The 26509-nt window shown below is 41.9% G+C and overlaps 1 protein-coding gene across 1 annotated transcript in view; it reads right to left on the minus strand.

Moving 5' to 3' along the window:
• Positions 1-26509, minus strand: part of LRMDA (leucine rich melanocyte differentiation associated) — a 1044508-nt gene that overhangs the window by 904641 nt on the left and 113358 nt on the right. The gene's annotated exons all lie outside the window — the stretch shown is intronic.

The following is a 26509-nucleotide window of genomic DNA, read 5'->3' on the forward strand; positions in this document are numbered from 1 at the left end:
CTACAGTCACATGATCAAAATTTAGATCCTTGGCAACTGACTCATATTTGTGACGGTTGCATGTGTTCCCCTTTTGTGACCTTCTGACAAGTAAACTCAATGGGGAAGCCAGTTTCACTTAACAACCATGCTACTAACTTAACAACAGCAGTGGTTCACTTAACCGATGTTTCACTGTTGTTCAGTGAAACGTTTGTAAAGTGAATTTTGCCCCATTTTATGACCTTTCTTGACACAGTTGTAAAATGGGGCAAAAGGTTGTAAAATAGGGCAAACTTCACTTTACAAATGTTTCACTTAACAACATTGAACAATTTTGGGCTCAATTATGGTCATAAGTCAAGGACTACCTGTATACCTGCTCTTCAGCACTGACTTTGTTAGTGTAGGCATTGGATAAAATATAATAATTTTGTTTGCATTCGATTCTGGAGAAGGAAGAAAGGATGTTGAATCTGAACAACCAGCACTAAATTAAATAGATTAATATACGTAATATTGTGCATGTTTGTGTGTGAGAGAGAGAATGGGGGGAAGAGGGGGAGAAAGAGGGAGAGGGGGGAGAGAGGGGAAGGAGGAGGAAGAGGAGGAGGAGAAGGAGAAGGAGAAGAAGAAGAAGAGGAGGAGGAGGAAGAGAAGAAGAAGAAGAAGAAGAAGAAGAAGAAGAAGAAGAGGAAGAGGAGGAGGAGGAGGAGGAGGAGGAGGAGGAGGAGGAGGAGGAGGAGGAGGAGGAGGAGGGGGAGGGGGAGGGGGAGGGGGAGAAGAAGAGGAGAAGAAGAGAAGGAGGAGGAGGAGGAGAAGGAGAAGAAGAGGAGGAGGAGAAGGAGAAGGAGAAGAAGAAGAGGAGGAGGAGGAGGAAGAGAAGAAGAAGAAGAAGAAGAAGAAGAAGAAGAAGAAGAAGAAGAAGAAGAAGAAGAAGAAGAAGAAGAAGAAGAAGAAGAAGAAGAAGAGGAGGAGGAGGAGGAGGAGGAAGAGAAGAAGAAGAAGAAGAAGAAGAAGAAGAAGAAGAAGAAGAAGAAGAAGAAGAAGAAGAAGAAGAAGAAGAAGAAGAAGAAGAAGAAGAAGAAGAAGAAGAAAGTTCCTTGGGCATCTCACAGATGAAAATATGAAGCATTCATTAGAACATCGCAACAGAGAACAATGACACTGACTGGTACTTGGTCTTGAACTACGGCCTCTGCAAAACAGCAACTATTGGCACGTGCATCTTCTTAAACCCTTCACAATTTATCATTTCTAGGAGATGCTCAAAGATGCAGCATCAAAGATTGCCACAGTACAAAAACACATTTAATCTTATACCCAGAGGTTCAGACTGGTTCGGGCGAATCGGTAGCGGAGATCGCGAGTGGGCCCGCCGACCTGCCCCGGCTCTATACCGTCCTATTAAGGCACGTTTTTGAAGCCGGGTACATGCGCGGAAGGTGTGCATGCAAGCAATGTGCGTGCGCAGAAGGCCAGGTGCGTGTGCAAAAGATGTGCACGCGGTAAACTGGTGGTAATAAAATGTGAAACCCATTGCTGTTTACACTGCCAGCACCCCTGAAAGAAAGGAAGAAAACCTTTCCTGTACAAGATGCAGCTTTCCCATTCAATAAGATCAACAAAAGAAGAATGCATACGTCTCAGTGCTGGGAAATAAGGACTTTTATTTATTCATTAGGAAGGGTTTTTTCTCTCTCTCTTGGCTTGTATTTGTTAACTTGATTGAACAGTTGTTTGGTGAAGATTGTCTCTCTGTGTATTACTACATATTGATATTGTAAATTAGATTGATTTCTTACGGCTCTGCAATATTTCTCCGTGGCGTAGCAGCCTTCCAGAGTCCATTGTAAAATATAAGCGCAAAAAAAGGGGTCTACTGAAATGCAGTAGCATTTAAAAAAAAAAAAAAGATAACAAATTTGGGAATGTCTGCTTTATGCTGGCTAAAATTTAAATATGCACATTTGCAATTTTTGTTCATTTACCGGACAGCAGAGTGATGGTGCTGAACTGAATCAAAGAGAACGCATTTGTCTGCAAGGAAAGAGGCCCTATTTTGCCTTCTGAAAGAAGCTTTCTTATCTGAAAGTCCCCATGTTAGGGGAACACACTAACCATGGTGCTTTGAATCCTGTCCTTAAGCAAAACAACAGAGATGGAAGGGACCCTCGAGGTCTTCTAGTCCAACCCCCTGCTCAAGCAAGAGACCTTGTACCATTTCAGACAAGTGGCTTGTCCAATCTCTTCTGAAAAACCTCCAGTGATGGAACATCCACGACTTCTGGAGGCAAGTCATTCCAGTGATTAATTGTTCTCACTGTCAGGAAATTTCTCTTTAATTCCAGGTTGGTTTTCTACTTGATTAGTTGCCATCCGTTGCTTCTTGTCCTGCCTTCAGGTACTTTGGAGAATAGCTTGACTCCCTCTTCTTTGTGGCAACCGTTTAGATATTGGAACAATGCTATCACATCTCTCCTACTCCTTCTTTTCATTAAACTAAACAAACCCAATTCCAGCAACCGTTCTTTATATGTTTTATTGAGCTTCCTATATTCTTCTCCGCTGTCCTCACCACTCTCTGTATGGACTTTCTATCTGAGGCACTGCTGCCATCAAACCAGACAGTAATGCGTGGGTATGTGGGGTCTCTAACAATGCTTCGAGCTCTAAGCACATAGAGCTTATCAGCAATATCCTGAATAACAGAAATGAAAAGAGAGAAACAGAGGGAGAACTCCCTGTATGACTGCAGCAACCTCTTATGACTGTTTACAGGTAGCCCTCAACTTACAATCATTCATTTACTGACAATGGCACTGAAAAAATGACTTATGACCATTTTTCACACTTATGACCACTGTAGCATCCCCATGGCCATGTGATCAAAATTCAAAAGCTTGGCTACTGGTTCATATTTACAACAGTTGCATTGTCCCGGGGGAGGGGTGTCAAGTGATCACCTTTTGTGACCTTCTGACAAGCAAAGTCAACAGGAGAGCCATGTTGACCTAACAATTTTGTTACTAACTGAACAACGGCAGCGGCTCACTTACAAACCATGGCCAAAAAAGGTCGTAAAATGGGGAAAAGCCCAGTTAACAACTATCTTGTTTAGCAATGGAAATTTTTTGGCTCAATTGCGGTCGTAAGTCAAGGACTACCTGTATACCTTCAGAAAAAGCGAGAGATGACCAAAACTGAGAGCAAACAAGAGTAGCTCCTGCTAATGTTGAAAGTAATGAATTGGGGATGGAAGCTCACCGCTTCTATTGAAGATCCTTTTTAACACTGGTTATATATGCACATTATATTTTAGGTACAATTATATTTTCGGTTGAATAAGAATACGGAACCTCAGGATTGATTGATTGATTAATTGATTGACCGAGGCAATTTGCATGTATAAGGCATGTGATGGTTTTGAAAAAATCACTGCCTCTCCGACCCCAGCCCAATAGTTCTAATCTCCTTGGAAGTGTTTTTATGTTGGAAGGAGCCACAGCAACCTTATCAAATGTCCCCCGTTGAATTTGGATCACTTTTCACACGGGCCAAGGGTAGAAAAGGATATTTCAACAGTGGAAATCTTTGACCTCTAAATTGTACAGGGCAAAAACATATGACTTGCAAACGTTGCTGGATTACCATTTCAATCTTTGCCGTCCGTATTTCATGAGAGTTAAGATATTCACCACCATCCAATACTCTATTGTTCCTAAGTACATAAATACTATGATATTTATTTGATTTCTATCTCACAAGTGAGATTGAGTCACAAGTCAAGGATGATGGTTCTCTATCCTTTCCTTTCCTATCCTCAATATGATAGACTTCAATTCTCTTTAGCCCAGGAAAAAAATGGATGCAGTCATAGATCTGGAATTTCTGGTTACTGAAAGCTAATAGAGCAAACAAGGAGCACAATCACCATGTGCTTTACTGCTCAACTATATGAAAACTCTACCCAGAACGTAAAGAAACCATAGATTATAGCCATAGATGCACACTAAACACTGCCATCTACTGGCTGAACAATTCTATAGCTGTTGCAATACAAAAATACATTCTAACATGTATTCCAACAAGAATACTTACAACAGATCCCTCGTGCAGATCCAGGCATCAGTTTTCAATTACTGTAACTTTCTGTGATGTGGCCAGGATCAGTTCAGGATCTGTTCGATGCTTTCAAACCCATATCCTTAAGGCCTTGTTTCTTTCAAAGTCAGATCTCCCCTGGTCAGCCAGAAATAAGCTCCAATTGCAAAATAAAAATTCAAAGATACAATTAAAATGTATGATTGTACAAATGGTAAAAGACGTAAAGGGGCCCCCAAAGGAGTGACAAACCACACCATCCATTCCAGGTAAATAAACTTCACTGAATGGAACATGGATAATTAAAAGAATTCTTAAATTTACAGTACTAGGTTTTTGCCCTTTATTGAGTAAATACTTATGATAGGGGCAAAAAGAAATTAATGCAACAATCTCTTCTAAATTAGGCCGGTTGCAGTAGATATTGCTTCTGCAGATGTCATAATACCAAGGAAAACCACTTTCAACTCATCAATGTGCAGCATTCTCTGGATATGAATCCCTCACACATATGTGCTAGTCATTCCCGACTCTAGGGGGCGATGCTTATCTCCATTTCAAAGCCGAAAAGCCAGTGCTGTCCAAAGACGTCTCCATGGTCATGTGGCCGGCATGACTAAACGCCAAAGGCCCATGGAACGCTGTTACCTTCCCACCAAAGGTGGTCCCTATTTTTCTACTTGCATTTTTTACATGCTTTCGAACTGCTAGGTTGGCAGAAACTGGGACAAGTAACAGGAGCTCACCCCATTACGCGGCACTGGGGATTTGAACTGCTGAACTGCTGACCTTTCGATTGACAAGCTCAGTGTCTTAGCCACTGAGCCACCGCATCCCTTTTGGATATGATACATACACATACCTTATCTGCATACTATATTTCAGTGTCTCCTAACCTTGCAACTTTAAAATAGGTGGACTTCAGCTCCCAGAATTCTTTAGCATGCCCTCCCATCTCAAGGTTGCCAAGGTTGAAAAACATTGCTCTATTTTATAAATATGTTGGCAGAAATATGTCTCCACCCAATACAGAAAACCAACTTATTCCCTCAGATATCAATTGTCCGCATGCAGCCATGCCTGTTTGCTCTTTTCTTTTTCTTTTCTTTTCTTTTCTTTTCTTTTTTTGAAGCCTGTAAATAAATATCCCCATTCTCTAAGTCCTAGGACATCGATGACTAATCTTTCTGAGAAATGAGACTCAATTCCCAAAACTTACGTGCTCTAGTTCAAATGGATCATGTGCCTCTTAGTGCCTGTCTCCAAAAGCAAATAAATGCTCCCAAATACAGTTCCAAATGTGCTGAAACTCCATTGTGGCAATTTAGGACACCTTGCTGATGAATCAAAGCAGAAAGAAGTCTTTCAAGGTATATATACCATATTTTTTGGAGTATAAAATGCACCTTTTTCCCCCCTAAAAGGGGATGAAAATTTGGGTACATCTTATACACTGAATGTAGCCCTGCCCACCCACTGGCCCCCATCCTTTGCCCTTTGTCTCCCAGCAATTTACCTCCTTGGTAAAGGAGTAAGTAGCAAGAAGAAACAGCTCGTTTCAGCTTCAGCACAGCCTAATTAGCACAAGCTGACTGGATTGGCCTCCTGACTCTCAGCTGTTTTGCTCTCAGCTTTTTGTGCGGGCCTCTGCTGCTTGCTGCAAGGAAGTAAATTGCTGGGAGCAGATTTTTTTTCTTGTTGTGCTAATCAAGCTATGCTGAAAATGAAAATGAAAGTAAAGCAGGCTGCAACGAGGCAAAATTGCTAGCAAACAGAGGCAGAGGCAGATTTCTTTTTCTTGTTTTCCTCACCAAAAAAGGTAGGTTCGTCTTATAGTCCAATGCGTCTTATATTCCAAAAAATACGGTATACCGTGTTTCCCCAAAAATAAGACCCTGTCTTATATTTTTTGAACCCCGAAATAAGTGCTTGGCCTTATTTTCGGGGATGTCAAATTATTTTGGGGTGCGTGGAGCAAAACGGGGTTCCTCTTGCCATCTTACCTGATTTCCAGCTCCGTCTCCTTAACTTTAACCATTGGAAATGATGGGGACTGGCTGTGCATGTGGTTAAATATTTTCAGGGAGGGCTTATTTTCGGAGAAGGCTTATTTTCGGGGGGGGCTTATTTTAGCACATGCACTCAAAAGCCCGATTGGGCTTATTATCAGGGGATGTCTTATTTTAGGGGAAACAGGGTATATAGCTATATATATATATAATCTTTATGGTTCTGTTTTGTCTTCTGCCCTGCAGGATATATATCCTGCAGGGCAGAAGACAAAACAGAACCATAAAGATTGAGCTTCTGGGCCGAACGGGTCACCTACTCAACCCTTAACTTTCTCATAGAGGTATATGTAAGTTATCATTCCATTCTAGGCCCATCCTCCTTATACTAAGTCTGTTTTTTTAAAAACAACAACAACACACAATTGGCTTTATACAAAATAAAGCTCAAGAAAGCCAAATTCCGAGTTCCTGTTTTTTTGGGACTTGTGCAAGTCAATACATTTTTGTGGCCAGCAACCATCCGTGTTATTTGTAACTGTCAAGAGGAGAGGAAATTCGTAATTGTTAAGAGAGAAACGCCTGTGCAAATTCTTCCCTTGGCAAAGGGAACAGTCAATCACTTTTATAAGGACAGGAACAACTGAAACTATCCATTCGTATACTTTCCTTTAGTCAACAATATTACCTTTAGTAATCTGGGGAATGTGCATCCATAAATTACAGAAAGTGTTATTGCATTGCTGAATAAACAGCAACATTTCCATCAGCGGCCCTGGCAGCTTCACAAAGATATAACAAACAGACTCAATCATTTTCTTGTCAAGCCTAGCAATGAGTCCAGAGTTTACTGCTGGAGATAATGTTGCTTTCCTCAGCATTGTGTGCCAAACTGCAAACTGCTTATTAAAACAAAACCTCTTTAGTTATTTATTTATTTTTCCCTGAGTAGCATGAGTTGGATAATCACATACTGAACTCACGGGAGAGGGGGTGGGGAGAGGGAGGGAGGGTGAGAAATGGCTTTGATGACCCTACAGTTAGCAATCAAGCTAAAAGAGTTTTAGCATTTGGTAAGTAAAAGCTGGTTTGGGAGAAAGGAAAATAATAAATTGGATCAAAATGACCTGCTGGAAACAATGTCCCAGCTTGATCGATTTCTCTGTCATTCCAGACAATAGGGTAAGAATGTAAGCTCTGCCATGGCAGGTCAGGGCAGTGATTCATCCCACTCAACCTTCGGTCTGCCAGCAGTGGCCTGCCCCCATGCCCCTGGGAAGTTCACAAGCAGGGCATGGTGGCACCATCCATCCTCCTGTCCATCCCTGGCATCTGATAATCAAGAGAAGAGTCTCTGAAAATAGGTTCCCGCCTGACTTCAATGCGTCCACACAGCTCTCCATTCTGTTTCTGTAGACATAGAGTCATCCTTTCAGGCCAACGGTATCACAACCGTCTCTGGCAATTCTATCACACTTGTCTTTGATGCGTTTTGCTGGCACAGAAGCGTGCAACCAATCGATTTCCCTAGAATATTTCATCTGAGCTGAAAAACAACAGGCCCCCCAAAAAATGTAGGACCAGGAGTTATTCAAGAGTGAATGATGGTCACACTGCATCCTTATTACCCTGTTTCCCCGAAAATAAGACCCAACCAGAAAATAAGTCTTTGTACGATTTTTGAGGATGCTCATAATATAAGCCCTACCCCCAAAATAAGACCGAGTTAAGATTGTCAGCCAGATGGATGCATTTATTTATTTATTTTTATTTTATTAATCATATTTCTATGCCGCCCACTCTTTGAGGACTCTGGGCAGCTTACAACAATCGACAGTATATTAAATAGCATATTGCCCCCAACAATCTAGGTCCTCATTTTACCCACCTCGGAAAGATGGAAGGCTGAGTCAATCTTGAGCCGGTGAGATTTGATCTGCTGATCTGCTGAACTAGCAGTCAGTTGAAGTAGCTGCAGTACAGCACTCTAACCACTGCACCACCTCGGCTCTTTAGTACCGTATTTACCTAAAAATAAGACCTAACCAGAAAATAAGCCCTAATGCGTCTTTTGGAGCAAAAATTAATATAAGACCCAGTCTTATTTTCAGGGAAACACAGTCGTATTGGAAATAATTATCATCTTTCCTATCAATCTCGTCTCCTGCTTGAACAGTGGCTTGGATTAGAAGACATCAGAGGCCCCTTCCAACTCTGTTATTCTGTTATCATCATCAATTGCATCTATAATCTGCCTTCTCTCAGAGCCTGCATGAAATCTCCTAGCTTTATCTTCACCAAACACCCCTGTAGCATCAGTTCCCTGATCCCAGACCAACCGCTTAACCACAATAACACCTGCGTATTCCAAGTGGAACCTAGATAATGAGCAACACTTGGATCCGTTACACCCTGGGGTTTGAACTTCTTAAATGAGGAATGAAACCAGTGGAGGAACAAAAATGGTCCCTGAAGAAGACAGGAGAAGCAACCATGAGTGAAGCAAAAGTGATACATTTCTGTATTCTTCCCCTGGCTCAGTAGGCGATTCCAAATTTGTATGTATGGGTTGAAGTTGGGATGGATGAATTTGTGTGAATGTTGTGTGTTGAGGTTCGGATAGATGGATGGAGCTGAGTGAAAGGTTCCATGTATATAGTTTTGGTCTTCGATACCTCTGACAGGTGGGCAACACAAATCAGCAACCTTGGAGTTAGAAACAAAATTGTCTCTTAATGAGATATATCCCGAATTCTGTTCTACAGCATTTTCTGTTGCAGATCCTTTCAAACTTTTTCAAAGGCAGCCAACCCAAAACTCACCCCTAGAGTTATTCTCAGGCTGCTTCAAGCATCTGTGATAAGACCACCTGGAGCCATTCCCACACTTGAGGACATCTAATTGAAATAAATCCCGTGGATTTGCAAATTACTCCAAGGGATCGTGCCATCAGAAAAAACAAAAACCCAACAGCGGTCTGTGCAATTGTCACTGCACAAATGATACATCCAGACTCACGCCTGATCAAATATTTAGACGCAGAGGCAGGAAGAAAGAAATCAACTGTGAAAACACCCCCGCCGATAGAAAAAAAAATGTTCTTCTAAGTGAAACCAGGAAGGGAGAAGCAAATGTACTGCATAAGGAGCCTCCCGCAACCCTTCACTTTGTCTAGAAAATTTTGGAATGTGCATTAATAAGGGATGAAAGACATGCAACTTGTTGGGTCCAGTTTGAACATAGAGAATATCCCGGAGACTCCAGAGGCTTCAGAAAGGGGTTGCTCTTGACATAGAACTTAGTTACAAATGAAACCGGATTCAATTGGACACATTTCACATCAAGCCCTGAGATTTTTCTGGGCCTTAGGAGCTTCCCAATGCCACTAAACTCAATCATGTGTTATGGCTTAAGTCTCTCATTTCCCAGGTGTACAATGCAGCAGTCAGGAGAGGTCAACACTGTCTGATGGTTTCTGAAAGCATGTGTCTACTATATCTATATTAAATTTCCAGAGGAGGCATTAAAGTTGTGAGAAACTCTGTAAAACTTGGTTCGGTGATCCTACTTTAAAAGAGATCAGTAGTCCTCTCTGACCCATCGCAACCCCATGGACAATATTCCTCCAGGCCTTCCTGTCCTCTAAATCCCCCGGAGTCCATTTAAGCTCACGCCTACTGCTTCAGTGACTCCATCCAGCCACCTCATTCTCTGTCGTTCCCTTCTTCTTTTGCCCTCAATCTTTCCCAGCATTAGGCTCTTCTCCAGTGAGTCCTTCCTTCTCATTAGATGGACATGACTTCGCAACTAACAACAACAACAGTTCTATCCAGTGGTAGGATTCAGCCAGTCACACCAATTCGGGAGAACTGGTTGTTAACTTTCTGAGCAGTTTGGTGAACTGGTTATTGGAAGAAATCATTAGGGCAGAAAACCGGTTGTTAAATTATTTGAATCACTCACTGGTTCTATCACTCAGTTGAAAAACAAAACTTACAACAAAAACGAGCAAAGTTTAATTAGAACATAGAATAATATGGTTGGAAGCAGGGGTGAGTTCTTATCTTTACTACTGGTTTGCAGCAGGAGCGTGTGCATGCATGGATCACCCATGATGATGTTGTGATGGATGGGCAGAGCCTCCCGCCGGTTTTACTACTGGTTCTACAGAACCGGACCGAACCGGGAGCAACCCACCACTGGTTGGAAGGGGCCTTGAAGGTCTTCTAGTCCAATCCCTGCTCAAGCAGGAGATCTTATACCCGGAGTGTCAAACTCGCGGCGTCACCTTGTCGTCATGTGACGTATCGCAACTTTGTTCCTCTTTGCTAAAATGGGGGTGTGACGCATCTGGCCTATAGGCCATGAGTTTGATACCCCTGTCCTATACCATTGAGGACAAATAGCTGTCGAGTCTATTCTTGAAAACCTCCAGTGCTCGAGCACCCACAATTTCTCAAGGCAAGCCATTCCACTGGTTAATTATTCTGTCAGGAAATTTCTCCTCAGTTCTAGGCTGGATCTCTCTTTAATGATCTCTTGTTTCTCCTTGGTTCCTGGTAAGATCTCTCTTTGAGCTTCCACCCATTGCTTCTTGTCCTACCTTCTGATGTTTTGGAGAGTAGGTCAACTCCCTCTTCTTGGTGACAGCCCCTTAAGTTTTGGAAGACAGATATCATGTCAACCTTAGTTCTTCTTTTCCTTAGACAAGACATGCCTATTAAGAAGATCACTATAGAATTTCTCTTGCAATTCATCAGGGATGAGTGAGTTTGACCATTTCTGTACCTTTTTCATTGCCAATGCTTCCACACAATACTTTGAGAAGCGATTCTGAAGCCCTTTGCAAGAAAGGGAAGTATTTGAGAATTGGAGACATAAATATATTATGAGTTTCCTTAACAAAAACATTTATTATTATTATTTCCTCAGATCTTCCAAACTTGGAACTGGTACATATTTAAAATATCTTTCTGTGCACCTATGTATTATTTTAGCTATAGAAGGTTTTCTTTTCTTTCAGGTTTCATATTAATTTTATGATATTTATTGATTTGCTACAAGTCAAGTGGAGAACTTTGATTATCAGGCAATCAATAGACACTGTGTCAGACTGTGGTGCTATCTCAAAATTAAATAAATTTCCAAACTGCCAATCTTTAAGGAAATCTTTCTTTAATTGAGCTCAGCCACCGGATCATGACTCCACGCAGACAAGACTGACCTTTTGCCTCCCAATCCCTCCCTTTCCGATCCCCAAATCTCTGCTTCTCATTGGCTGTCTTCCAAGTCATTCTTCAGACTTCTTTTCCTCGTCATTTCCCAGGAATGTGCCCCCTCCCCTCATTTCCACGACAACCGGGCTTCAAAGGGATTTAGCAGGCAAAAGTTTCAGAGTTTATCTCTCGCTTTCCTCTGCTCTCTCTATGCCAGCGTTGAAACGCTGACACACTGCATAATAAATGGTAGGTCTCAATCAATCAGAATAGGGCTGAAAGGGACCTTGGAGGTCTTCTAGTCCAACCCCCTGCTCAAACAGGAGACCCTATGGTACCATTTCAGACAAGTTGCTGTCCAGTGTTTTCTTAAAGACCTTTCTTAAAGTTATGGAGCACCCATAACTTCTGAAGGCAAGCTTTCCAGCAGTTAATTGTCCCCACTGTTAGGAAGTTTCTCCTTAATTCCAGGTTGCTTCTCTCCTTAGTTTCCATCTATTTTTCTTGTCCTCCCTACTGATGCTTTGATAAATAAGTTGACCCCCTCCTCTTTGTGGCAACTTCTCAAATACTGGAATACTGCTATCATGTCACCCCTAGTCCTTCTTTTCTCTAGACTGGCCATATCCAATTCTTGCAAACGTTCTTCATATATTTTTGTCTCCAGGCCTTTAATCATCTTTGTTGCTCTTCTCTGCACTTTTTCCAAAGTCTCAACATCTTTTTTGTAATGTGGTGACCACAACTGGATCCAATATTCCAGGTGTGACCTTACTAAGACTTTATAAAGCGACTAATACTTCACGTCTCTTTCCTTCTAGTTTGATACTGGAAATTATAAATAACTCCAGAGGAAACTTTATACTTTCTCCATCCACAAAGTGATGCCCTGAAGTTTTTATGAGGTATTTGAGTAGCATAAGGTCAAATTGCAGGGCAAGCCAAACATCAAAGATTGCCTTGAAAAAAAAAATCTATTTGTATTTGCATAAATATTTAAAATGGAATAAAAAAATTAAGCCAAGCAAATTTTCTGCCTGTTCTCTTGAAAGTACATTTCTCCATGGGACCAGCCTGACTCTTTATACATTTTTCATTTTTATTGATATTTATTCAAATACTTCTTCGTGGAGATTTCAAAACTGTTTGAAATGGAGCTTCTCAGAACTGGGAATGTTTGTGGCTACCTTCCTTTTAATTAGAGTCCTTTCATTGCTCAAGACAGCATCCCTTTCTCACCTAAATCACACACGGCAGTTATTTAGGTTTGGCAAAGGTTAAGGACCATGTCTGAACTGGAAAATTTCTCAAAGAACTATTTATATTATTTCTAAAAAAATAAGTGTGCTATTTTCATTTTTAAAAATATAATTTAGCCCTTCTGTAGTAGTTATCCTGGCAAAGTTGCTCTTTTTTCTCTTTTTGCCTTTGATCTAGTCCAGGGGTAGGTTGCTGGGGGTTTGCAGCAGGGGTGAAATGCTACCGGTTTGCAACGGTTCAGGCAAACCGGTAGCGGCGGCGGCAGGTGGTTCGGAGAACCGGTAGGGGCAGCAGCGCAAGGCTTCACCCACCCGCCTGGATGTCATTACTTCCTGCTTTTAACCAAGAAGTAACCTGTTTTTGACCCTCTGCACATGCGCAGAAGGCTTTGCCCATATGCAGAGGGTCCAAAATCAGACATGACATGCACGCATGTGCACACTTCCAAACCAGTAGATAGGTAAGTAGATTTCACCCCTGGTTTGCAGGGGTTCGGGAGAACCTCTAGCTAAGATTCTGTACAGTTCGGAAAACCCCCAAATTCCACTCCGTACTGGCCCTGCCCACCCCATCCCACCACTCCCAGGAATCCCCACGCAGCCCGTTTTGGATGCAGATAAGTGCAGGGTGCACACGGAGGCTTGGGGAGGGCGAAAAAAGGGCCTATCAGAAGTTTAGGAAGGCCGGAAACGGGCCTGGTTCCGGCCTCCAGAGGGCCTCCGAAGCCTGGGGAGGCCGTTTTCACCCTCCTGGAGGCTTGAGGAAAGCCTCTGGAGCCCGGGGAGGGCAAAATTGTCTCCCCCCCCATGGTGCAGGAGGCTGACTATGCCACGTCCACCATGGCCATGCCCAGCCAGCAACCAGGCAGAGAACCCCTTGCTACATTTTTTGAAGCCCACCCCTAATCTAGTCCCTTCATATACATCCAAATGCATCTTGTGCTGGAAAGCACTTAAGATTTATATACTGATTCATTGTGCTTTACAGCCCCTCTCTAAGTGGTTTCCAGTCAGCCTCTTGCCCCCAACAATCTGGGTCCTCATTTTACTGACCTCAGAAGGTTGGAAGGCTGAGTCAACCTTGAGCCGGTCAGGATCGAACTGCTGGCAGTGGTGTGCACAGTCAGCCTGCAATACTGCATTCTTACCACTGTGCCACCACCGTTTAGGTAAAGGTAACTATTATCATTATTGTTGTTGTTACTTATTGTTTTATCATTTTAATGTTTCCTGGTTTTAATATTTGTAAACCACTCGGAGTCACCTTAGGCAAGCTGGGCAGCACATAAATCTAATAAATAAGTAAATATTCTTTATTCTCCCAAATGCCTTTCTTTCCTCAAATGATGTTTCATGGAGAAAAATTAATTTTTGCAAGCATTATTCGGAGCGCTGCTCATAATGAGCACCTTTCAGAAGCTCTTAGCTATTATAACAACGTTTTTCTCTTGATTTAATACTGACTAATCTAACAAGTGATGACATGCAAAACTTTCTACCCATTACTGAAATTGCACGCCTCGGTACCTAGATTCAACTAGATAAAAATACTCCTTATTTGAAAATAATCTCCTAAATATAATCCTATTTTTTCCTTAATAGCACTATATTATATAAGTGCCTCCAAAGAAATGATAACAGAATGACAGAGTTGGAAGGGACCTTGGAGGTCTTCTAGTCCAGCCCTCTGCTCAAGCAGGAAATCCTATATCATTTCAGATAAATGGTGGTCCAGTCAATTCTTAAAAACTTAAAAGTGTTGGAGCATTTACTACTTCTGCAGGCAAGTTGATTAATTATTCTAATTATCAATAGTACAATGAATCAAATCAATAAATAAGCCAAACCATTTGAAAATTAAAACTGATGACTGATTGGCAAAAGATAAATTTTTATTCAATTCAGCACAGATGCATGTGTACAAATACACACACACACCAGTGGTGGGTTCCTCCCACTTCGGTCCGGTTCGGCCGAGCCGGTAGCAGTGACGATATGACGTCACTGAACCGGTTCTCCCCCCCCCACCCTCCCCTCCACCCCCCATCCACCCACATTATTTTTACCTTTTATTTGGTCCCACCCCCAATCTATTGCTGCCTCCTGAGTCCCAGCTGATGACTAGAGGGAAAAAAACTGTTTAAACTCTTGCCGCGGGGCTTCAAAGGGCCGTCCTACAGCTGATCAGTGTTAAAAGCAAACAAATGAGTCAGGTCGTAAGTGCAAGGACTGGTCGTAAGTGCGAGGACCTTCCAGAAATGACTCTGACCAGCTAGCCACACCCACCTAGTCACATGACCTCCAAGCCACACCCACAAAATAAGCCACGCCCACAGAACCAGTAGTAAAAAAATTTAGAACCCACCCCTGACACACACATATAGCTATCCCAATAATATTACATACAATATTCAAGAAAGATGATCAATTACTCAATAACAGCTATGCAATTTCTATCTGTATCGCTATTTATTTGTATCCCGTTTTTTATTATTTTTTACAAATATCTCAAGGTGGTGAACGTATTCCACTCACTTTTCTCCTCCTATTTTCTCACAACAACCCTGTGAGGTGGCTTGGGCTGAGAGAATGTGATTGGCCCAAGGTCACCCAGCCAGCTTTCATGCCTAAAGCAGGACTAGAATTCAGTGTCTTCTGGTGATTGACCCAAAGACACCGACCCGCCTTCCATGGCTAAGGCAGAACTAGAACTCATCTTCTCCTGGTGATTAGCCCAAAATCACCTAGCTGGGTTTCATACCTAAGGCGGGACTAGAATTCAGTGTCTCCTGGTGATTGGCCCAAAGTCACCCATCTGCCTTCCACGGCTAAGGCGGGAGTATAACTCATCATCTCCTGGTGATTGGCCCAAAGTCACCCATCTGCCTTCCACGGCTAAGGCGGGACTAGAACTCATCATCTCCTGGTGATTGGCCCAAAGTCACCCATCTGTCTTCCACGACTAAGGCGGGACTAGAACTCATCATCTCCTGGTGATTGGCCCAAAGTTACCCAGCTGGCTTCTATGGCTAAGGTAGAACTAACTAACTATGGCTAACGTGGGCAATCACTCAGAAATAGCATACTGTATTTTTCGGAGTATAAGACGCACCTTTTTCCTCCCTAAAAGGGGGTGAAAATTTAGGTGCATCTTATACACCAAATGTAGCCCCGCCCACCCACTGGCCCCCACCCTTTGGCCTCTGTCTCCCAGCAGTTTACCTCCTTACAGCAAGCAGCAAGAAGAAACAGCCCATTTCAGCTTCAACACAGCCTAATTAGCACAAGTTGATTGTCCGTTGGATTGGCCTCCGGACTCTCAGCTGTTTCAGGCTGCAGGGATTGCCATTGCCTATTGCTGTGTGGACCTCTGCTGTTTGCTGCAAGGAGGTAAATTGCTGAGAGCAGTTTTTTTTTTCCTTGTGCTAATCAAGTTATGCTGAAAACGAAAATGAAAGTAAAGCAGGCTATTTGCTGTTTGCTGCAACGAGGCAAAATTGCTGAGAGGCAGAGGCAGATTTCTTTTTCTTGTTTTCCTCACCAAAAAAGGTAGATGCGCCTTATAGTCCGGAGCATCTTATACTCCGAAAAATACGGTAGTTCTTTCTATTGTCTTGAATAACTGAACATTATTTATACTGTAGCCCAACTGAGAAAAGAGAGGCATCTTCAGATTTTCCTTCACAGAGAAGCTTCAAATATCAAATTTCTGAAATCAGAAACATCATATTTGTAATTGAACCAAAATGTATCAGAAATGATTTTTGGATAGGACTTTGGAATGATCACATAAAGCTTTGGTTAGAATAAAGAAATAAGTGAATTTCAGGATTTCAGAGTCAGCCAGTTTGGGAAAGAAAAGGAGTGGAAATGTGTTAATATTAAAAAACCAAAGTCACTCGATCAGATCAGATACACATTCGGCTGTAGTCCCTAATTGGATATGACTTTATGTCAGGTCTCATCAAGAGAGTAACAGCCTGGAAATTAATCTGAAGGAGCCAGCTCAGCAACAGCCTGGACTGAACCGGAAGCTGTGGAGATATCAACCCAGATCTGAATTGCCACAAGGCAGAGGGAATGAGGCAACGTTCAGAAAGAGAGACCACAGCTCTGCTAACCCCCCAAGGAGAGAACAGGCATTTAAGAGCTCAGACCAAGCATGGGACTAAGAAAAAGGTCTTCTTATGAGGAAAATCTCATTCAGATGTAGTTGTCCACCTCAGAGGAACATCTAAATGACTTAATCACTAAGCGTTGGAGTTGGCTGGTTTGATTCCATGAGCCCTCAGTTCCTAGCAGCTGATTTGGGATCACACTTGCTTATTGATCTTGGATCCTTCCTAGTAAATGGATTTCTCTTGTCCCTCAAAAGGACCCTGGAATCTACCTTAGGATTTGGATCTCTGTTCTGATGCCAAAGGGACATGGTGGCTCAGTGGCTAAGATGCTGAGCTTGTCAATCGAAAGGTCGGCAGTTCAGCAGTTCGAATCCCTAATGCTGCGTAACGGGGTGAGCTCCCGTTACTTGTCCCAGCTTCTGCCAACCTAGCAGTTCGAAAGCACGTAAAAATGCAAGTAGAAAAATAGGGACCATCTTTGGTGGGAAGGTAACAGTATTCCGTGCTCCTTTGGCATTTAGTCATGCCGGCCACATGACCACAGAGACGTCTTCGGACAGCACTGGCTCTTCGGCTTTGAAACAGAGATGAGCACTGCCCCCTAGAGTCTGGAATGACTAGCACATGTGCGAGGGAAACCTTTACCTCTGATGCCTTGGCTCTCAACTGGCTTTGGACTTTAGCATTCATCTGATGCTAATTTTTTGGCTATGTTTCCTTTCATCTTACTGCCTTGCTTCTGCCTGACTTTAATGTCAAAAAGGGGAGGAAGGGAATGAGTTTTTTTAAAAAAAAAGTTTATTTTTTCATATTATTTATCCTATTGCTGATTACATTATGACCTGTAGAGAATATTGGACGCAAGCATCTGAAGGAAGTATTCTTGAACCACGCTGCTCCAGCCTGAAGTTTTGGATTTGAATATTTAGCACTGAATCACAGATGACAACCTTCAATTCATTCAGAATTACTTGCCTTTGAGGAAATAATGTACAAAGAGCAGGTATTTTAGAAGACTAGCCACTGCCATAGTTTCAAACCACAAGACTTTGAAGTTTTAAACTAAACATTGTACCAAATCCTGGTGGACTTTTTTTTTCCCCTCTGCATTTTTTAAAAGCATGATCAAATATGGCAGAGAGGAAAGATTAAAGACACTGATTCTTATCTTAATTTTTCCTCTTTAAAGTGTTTTCCTCACCTTCACCCTTCAGAATCTCATGTACCGCCTTTCCCATTCCTGGTTTTTAAAAGATGAAAGGTATTCGTGACTGTTGATAATAGCTACATGGCCCCCTCCCAAAAGACACTGCTATCCTGCCCAATTATGCCTTTAAAAATGCAAAAGGGAAAATGCCAAGGAACTCCATGGAACACGGCCACTCAAGGAGCCTTAAATCTTTTCCTTTAAAGCAGCCAATCCCACAATGCACTTTTTTCATCTTATAATACAGTTCACAGCATCTCTTTCTCCTTGTTTGATTAGGATTTAGACTGTGCTGACAGATTAGCTCTGGAAAGACCTCTGGCTGTGCCCAAAAGGACAAGTTAAGCAAAGGATTAACCAATAGGCTCTCCCTAATGCAGTCAAACTGTCACCAAGATCAAAGGCTTTCGAGAGAGACAGAAAGTAATTTAGGCAAGTGTCCTTCGATAAATTAATGCAAAAGAAAATGAACAATCAAACTGTAGCGGAGTGAAAGGGGAAAATAATATTCTGCTTTCGCTTCTCAGAAAGGAGTCCTTGTACTGTTTCTAAACAAGCTAGATTTATTATTATTATTATTATTATTATTATTATTATTATTATTATTATTATTAATTATTTATTTATTTATTTATTTATTTTATTCATTAAACATGAAACTCAGTCAACTGAACATTCAAAAATGCATCACAAATACCATTGACTGGTGCTAATGATTGCTGCCAGCGTCCTAGGTATCAACCAAGTACCTTCTTAAGATGTACAATGTTCCAAGTAGCGCAGTTTTTTGCAGTTCTGCTGGTGTTATTGCAGGAAGCTGCAATTTGTTGATGTATCTTATAAAATTCTTGGATATGGTACCAAGTGTCCCAATGACAATGGGTATCACTGTCACATGTTTCATCCATAATCGTGTAGTTTCAATGGCCAGGTTGCGATATTTCATGATTTTTTCCAGTCCTTTTTCATTGACTCTGGCATCTCCTGGTACCGCAATGTCAATAAATTGTACGTTTCGGTTTTCAACAACTGCGATATCTGGCGTGTTGTGTTCCAAATGACGATCCGTCCGTATTCGAAAGTCCCACAAGATTTTCACCTTCTCATTTTTTATAACTTTTTCCACTTTATGTTCCCATGACTTTTTGTATACAGGTAAGTTGTATGTTTTACATAATGACCAGAGGATTAATTCAGCAACTTGGTCATGTTTAGCTTTGTAATCAGTTTGTATGATTTTACTGCATTCACATATTAAATGTGAAACAGTTTCGACTTTGTGGTTGCAAAGTCAGCAGTTTGGATTGTCAGTGGATTTTTGTATCTTCACTTTCATGGCATTAGTTTGTAGTGCTTGTTCTTGAGCAGCGAGTATTAAACCTTCTGTTTCTTTCTTGATGGTTCCCATCTTAAGCCATGCCCATGTCAAGTTGTCATCACATTTTCCTTCGATGTTTTTCAAGTGCTGTCCATGCAAAGCTTTGGTTTTCCATCTATTTAATCTGTCATCCAGCTGTTTTTCCTTATATTCTGCCTTTGTTTCTGTTGTTTTTATAATGTTCTCCGTTTTCACAGCCTGCAGCAATTTTTCTGTACTTTGGTTCACATAATCATTCAAACTTGGTTTTTCTTCTTCTACAGTTTGATGGATTTGCAATAGGCCTCTGCCCCCTATTTTTCTTGGCAGGTACAACCTGACGATGTCACTTCGTGGGTGTAAAGCATGGTACATATTCAAAAGTTTACGCGTTTTCCGGACCAGGTTTTCTAGTTCAGCCAAAATCCAGTTGATGATTCCAGCTGAGTAGCATCTGCTCTGCTCTGCTTCTAATTCTAATTCTAATTCTAATTCTAATTCTAATTCTAATTCTAATTCTAATTCTAATTCTAATTCTAATTCTAATTCTAATTCTAATTCTAATTCTAATTCTAATTCTATTTCCATGCCTCTTTTCAGTGTTGTGATGGTTTAGTCCTCTGCAAGATAAGAACTGGAGTAATAATAATATTCATACTGTTGCCTCCATCTGTAAGATTTCCAATAGGAAGTAGGAATCCCCCTTCTAAGAAATAACTCTGTAAACTATAGCTCCCTACCTATTTAATATTCATTCCAGGGAATAATATTTTTATTACTTATATTCCGCCTTTATTATTTTCTTATAAACAACTCAAGGTGATGAACCTATCTAATACTCTTTCTTCCTCCTATTTTCCCCATAACAACAACCCTGTAAATTGAATTGGACTGAGAGAGAGTGTCACTGACCCAGCTGGCTTTCATGCCTAAGGCAGGACTAGAACTCACAATCTCCTGGTGATTGGCTCAAAACCACCCAGATGGCTTTCATGCCTAAGGCAGGACTAGAATTCATCCTCTCCTGGTGATTGGCCCAAAGTCACCCAAAAAGCTTTCATGCCTAAGGTGGGACTAGAATTCACAGTCTCCTGGTGATTGGCCCAAAGTCACTCAGACAGCTTTCATGCTTAAGGCGGGACTAGAACTCACCCTCTCCTGGTGATTGGCCCAAAGTCACCCAGACAGCTTTCATGGCTAAAGCGGGACTAGAACTCATCGTCTTCTGGTTTCTAGCCAGGTGTCTTAATCACTAGATCAAACTGGCTAACCAAATTGGCTACCTTTGTAGCTTTACCCCAACAAACCCCTTTCCAAATTACAGAAATGCTTGAGCTGCAGGTGCACGGAATACAGGTACCCGTTTTCTTACTGGCGTTAAGAAAATGCCTTAAGCTTCTCACACTCCATGCTAAATAACAGATGAGCCTGCAGCAAAGCATACAGCCCTTAGCCACTGAGCTCGCGATAAAATCAATTTACAATATCTAATATTGATTTTTCTTTCACTCTCGGATGTCTTGACACAAATTAAGTTTGGGGCAGTTTTAATGCAATTCGGCGCTTTCAGATGTTTTGAACTGCTTGTTTCCAACATCTTGGGACTGGCCAAACTCACTGGGGATTAAAGGAACTGAAGTCTTTATCTTTTAGAGACATTATTTGAAGACTGCAGGTACAAGCTCTTTATCCTAATCTGCAACACAACCGGGTATGTATTGGTAATGAGAGAAATAAGCTCCTCAACAGAATTCAAAATTCAGCATATAAGGCTGAATTTTCTTCCAGCCGTGACAAAAGAATTATGCCAATATTGTGGTTCTGATTTCATATTTCATTTCATTTCGATGGACAGCCATCGTGCTTATTTATATAGGGACCGGCCAACAAATCCATGCGAGCGACTTCCAAGTCCAACTTCCACTGATTGACCTAAACAGGTAGCCCTTGACCTACGACCACAACGGAGCCCAAAATTGATGTTGCTAAATGAGAAATGTGTTAAGTGAGTTTTGCCCCATTTCATGACTTTGATGCCACAGTTGTTAAGTGAAACACAGCAGCTGTTAAGTTAGGAACACGGTGGTTAAGGGAATCTGGCTTCCGCATTGACTTTGCTCGTCAGAAGGTCGCAAAAGGGGATCAAATGACCCTGGGACACTGCGGGAGGGAGGGAGGGAGGGAGAGAGAGAGAGAAAGAAAAAAGGAAGGAAGGAAGGAAGGAAGGAAGGAAGGAAGGAAGGAAGGAAGGAAAAGAAAGAAAGAAAGAAGGAAGGAAAAGAAAGAAGGCAGGAAGGAGGAAAAGAAGGAAGAAAGGAAGGAAGGAAGAAAAAGAAAGAAAGAAGGGAAAGAGAGAGAGAGAAAGAAAAAAGAAAGAAAGGAAGAAAAGAAAAAAGAAGGAAGGAAGCAAAAGAAAGAAGGGAAAGAGAGAGAGATAAAGAAAGAAAGAAAGAAAGAAAGAAAGAAAGAAAGAAAGAGAAGGAAGGAAGCAAAAGAAAGAAAGAAAGAAAGAAAAAGAAGGAAGGAAGGAAGCAAAAGAAAGAAAGAAAGAAAGAAAGAAAGAAAGAAAGAAAGAAAGAAAGAAAGAAAGAAAGAAAACAGCCAGCAATTCTCTCCAGTGGGAGGGACATGTGGCCTCGTGTGAGAAAAGCAACATGCTTAAGTTATTATTGCAGGGAAGCAATCTGTCAAAGTCAGGCTGGCTTTGGCATGGCCAATACCACTGGTGAGATCAGAGAACTGGATTCCGCTCCCAGTTCCTGCCAAAGAGCCTCGCAGAAAGGCTGCCTGTTATCAATTAGTCCTCTGGCCTCCGACACTTGGACTTGTCAAGTTGCTGGTGTCTTCTGTTTTGTAACAGCGAGAGAAAAGCTTCCCCATGACCAATCCTTGGCCATTTTTACTTCTCCCCTGGGTGGCGTCATTAACGAGTCAATTAAAATTTTGCAGCGTAGGCTGGAATGCTTGCAAGGTGCACGTGTGCGCACGCTTTTTTGTGAAACACGGCACAAGGCGTTCTGCCTTGGAAAAACTGACAACAGAGGCCCTTCGTTTCAGCCCTTGCTTTCCAAAAACCCCATCAGCTGTTTGTGAAGGAAAGCGCAAACTGTTCCCAAATACTTTGGAGTGGGGGGGGCTTCCTGGGTTCTCACCACATGTTTCACGTTTTTGGCGGGTGAGGAACGCAGCAGAGATTGGAGGGAGTGAAATTTCAGCTGAGGTAAAAAAAAAAAAAAGAGAGAGAGAGAGAGAGAGAGAGAGAGAGAGAGAACGGCAAAAAAAAAATATTTTCAAGAGACAGATTATATTAGTAGGTTTTGGATACATTTCTGGCCCAGGCTATTCCAGAAACAGGGTCTGCTTTGTTTTTTAACAAAAAGCAATACATACACAGATATTTAAAAAAAAAAAAACCTGACCCCATGTATACCTACAACCTTGTCTGAGGTGTATTCAGCCGGTTCGAACCGGTTCACCTGAACCGGTAGTGGAAATCACAGGTGGGCCTGCGCACGCGCCCTGGCTCTATGCCATCCTATTTAGACACATTTTTTAGGCTGGGCACATGCATGGAAAGCGTGCGTGCCAGCAAAGTGCATGCACGGAAGGTCAGACGCATGCGAGCGAAGCGGGGGCTCACATTTGCGAATCAGTAGAGAAAGTAAGTGAATACCACCCCTGAACCTTGTGATCGGTTTTCGTCTAAAAGTGAGTGAAAAGTGCAGGCAACATTCTTCCATTCTGTCACTACAGAACGTTCTGATCTCTTCTTGAGGGAAGACGAACAAGGGTGATCGGGAGATCATCTTACAAAAAAGGATCGGCGAAGCCGTATTTGATAGCATTATGTAAATACTTGGAAAAGTATATTACGGAGAAATGTCAAGATCTGCTCTTCACTGTCATATCGAGTCTGTCATCTGCACCTCTATAACTGTCTGGTTTGGCTCTGCAACCCAACAAGACAGACACAGACGTCAGAGGATAATTAGAACTGCAGAAAAAACAATGGCTACCAACCTGCCTTCCATTGAGGACCTGTATACTGCACGAGTCAAAAAGAGGGCTGTGAAAATATTTACAGACCCCTCGCATCCTGGACATAAATTGTTTCAACTCCTACCCTCAAAATAACGCTATAGAGCACTGCACACCAGAACAACTAGACACAAGGACAGTTTTTTCCCGAATGCCATCACTCTGCTAAATTCCCTCAACACTGTCTAACTATTTACTAAGTCTGCACTACTATTAATCTTCTCATCATTCCCACCACCCATCTCCTTCCACTTATGACTGTATGACTGTAACTTTGTTGCTTGGATCCTTACAATTTATATTGATATTTTTTCCTGATTGCTTATTTGTACCCTATGACTATCATTAAGTGTTGTACCTTATGATTCTTGATGAACATATCTTTTCTTTTATGTATACTGAGAGCATATGCACCAAAACAAATTCCTTGTGTGTCCAATCACACTTGGCCAATAAACTATTCTATTCTATTCTATTCTATTCTATTCTATTCTATTCTATTCTATTCTATTCTATTCTATTCTATTCTATTCTATCCCAGAGTGAAGAACAGGAGATGAACTGGTGACCTTGACATTCCAGTCCAATGTTAGGAATCATCAACATCATCATAATCTACTCAAAAATGTGAAATCAGTAGTTTGGAGAACTGGTAGTAAAAATTCTGACTGGCCCTGCCTCCATCTATTCTTTGCGTCCCAAGTCCCAGCTGATTGGGAGGAAATGGGGATTTTGCAGTAACTTTCCCATGCCATGCCCACCAAGCCACACCCACCAAGCCATGCCACGCCCACCGAACCAATAGTAAAAAAAATTGAAACCCACCACTGATCTAGGTAGCTTAGAATGAAATACATTTGAAAGATTAAAAAAAAAAGTAAGGCACACAGCGGCCATGTATCCTCCAACCAATTATCCACACAGCCAGGAGACGGACTCTATCACACATTTAGAGCTCCGGGTTCAACCAAAAAACCAAATTTTCAAGACCTTCTGGCAAAGAGGAGGCTACTATAAGCACTGAGCGAGGGATGGCGTTTCAAAGGTGGGTGCCCTGGCAGGAAAGGCTTTCCTTCTGGGGCCCACCCCACTCAACACCCCTTCAATGATGGCATTTCTTAACCAAACAAGGAGTTCTACAAGGGAACCCATAGCATAGCTGGATAGTCCTTCTAAGACTATCATCAAGCAGAGATATGATGTGATGGGCTAATCCTTTGCTTAAGTCTTCAATACCGTAAGCATATAATCAAAAATTCCAATTTTTGAAATTTCCAGGGAGGTTTAAGCACCCATACCTTCCTCCGTTCAATGTTTAGAACATAGAATCCTACGGCTGGAAGGGGCCCTCCGAGGTCTTCTAGTCCAGCCCTCTGCTCAAGGCAAGAGATTGTTATACCATTCGAGACAAATGGCTGTCCAGTCTCTTTTGGAAAACCAGCTTCTCCTCTGCCAAAATTCCCCAATGTCATCCACACAACTATAAATCCTAAATTGCATTAACAGAGGGATACAATCAAGATCAAGGGAGGTACTAACATCACTCTATAAAGCCTTAGTAAGACCATACCTAGAATACTGCAGGCAGTTTTGGTCACCACACTATAAAAAAGATGTTGAGATTCTAAAAAGAGTGCGGAGAAGAGCAACCAGGATGATTAGGGGACTGGAGACTAAAACATAGGATGAACAGTTGCAGGAACTGGGCATGGCTACTCTAGTGAAGAGAAGGACCAGGGGAGACATGATTGCAGTCTTCCAATATTTGAGGGGTTGCCACAGAGAGGAGGGGGTAAGCTGTTTTCCACGGCACCTGAAAGCCGGACAAGGAATAATGGATGGAAACAGACCAAGGAGAGATTCAACCTAGAAATAAGGAGGAACTTTCTGACAGTGAGAACAATCAACCAGTGGAACAGAAGCTGCCTTCGGAAGTTGTGGGAGCTTCATCACTGGAGGCTTTCAAGAAGAGACTGGACTGCCATTTGTCAGAAATGGTGTAGGGTCTCCTGCTTGGGCAGGGGGTTGGACTAGATGACCTACAAGGTCCTTTCCAACTCTGTGAATCTGTATCTGTATCTAAACCAGCATTCCCCTGCTTGTTGTTGTTGTTGTTCTCTTTTCTACAAAGAAAATCCACTGGCTTTAAGACATCTACCCAGCTTTGTTTTCCTTGAAAGGTTTAAGCCTTAAGGCAAAGTGGCCAAATGAATATAACAACAGTTAGACGAGGTAGGGTCGCTTAAAAGCTAGTCCAGCCAAGAAGGAAAGAATTTTAAAATCCACAGGGCGCAATTTGGTATAGGATAGTTGTAATACTTTCAATATCATCTGGTACCTCAAGGGTAGACAAGGTGTATCTTCCTCATAGTTAAGTTTTTTATTTGGATTTAAAGTCCAGAGTAGAGGAAAAACAGGCTTTAAAGAAAATTAGCCAATTTAGCAGGAATAATGTTAAGGTAGCTCTTTTTTTTTCTTCTTCCCCTTAATCTTTCAATGAGTTTAGTCATGCAAGAAAAGGACTTCTTTTTTTTTTTTAAGATTTACCAAAGACTTTGTTCCAAAGCTCAAGAAAATGGGAATTGCCAGAATCCTTTTGTCTAGATGGTGCAGTCTCTCCCTGGCACTTCGGTGACCTTGTACGCTCCAACCATCTGGTTCCTTTCTCAAATAAAAATCAGGATTAGCAACTGATTTCCTTCTACATTTGAAAAAAGAAGAAGAAGAAGATGTACATCCAATGGAAGGGGGGAGGAGGAAGAAACAGTGTCCTTTCTCGCAACCTTCTTTGCAGGAGCCCCATCTCTGGTAGAGTAATTCATGCTAAGCATCCTAGCAGGTCAAGACGGGTGAACAACTAACAAGACGCATCTAAAGGATATTCACATGCAGCAGCTGAAGCTCCATAATCCCAAAGCGAAAAGGTTTCGAATGGAAATCCTTCTCAAAAAAGGGACCCCCGTGCACCTTGACGGTGTCAGATTTGCTATCAATTTGACATTTGAAAAGGGCTACAGCAGCAAACCTTGATTTTCAAACTGAAGAATGAAAAGACAGGGCAAGCAGACCGTTGACACCCCGAAACCGGATGGGCGAACCTCAAATCTTGCCATGTGTTTCTTGCCCGTCATTTCAAACTACAACAATATATCTTTTTTTTCCCCCTCCAATGTGGAAAGCCTTTGCGTTATTGGAAAACAAAAGTTATAGCCAGGGGTG

This window comes from Pantherophis guttatus, chromosome 6 (assembly GCF_059756535.1).
Source record: "Pantherophis guttatus breed Tessera chromosome 6, ASM5975653v1, whole genome shotgun sequence".
NCBI lineage: Eukaryota > Metazoa > Chordata > Lepidosauria > Squamata > Colubridae > Pantherophis > Pantherophis guttatus.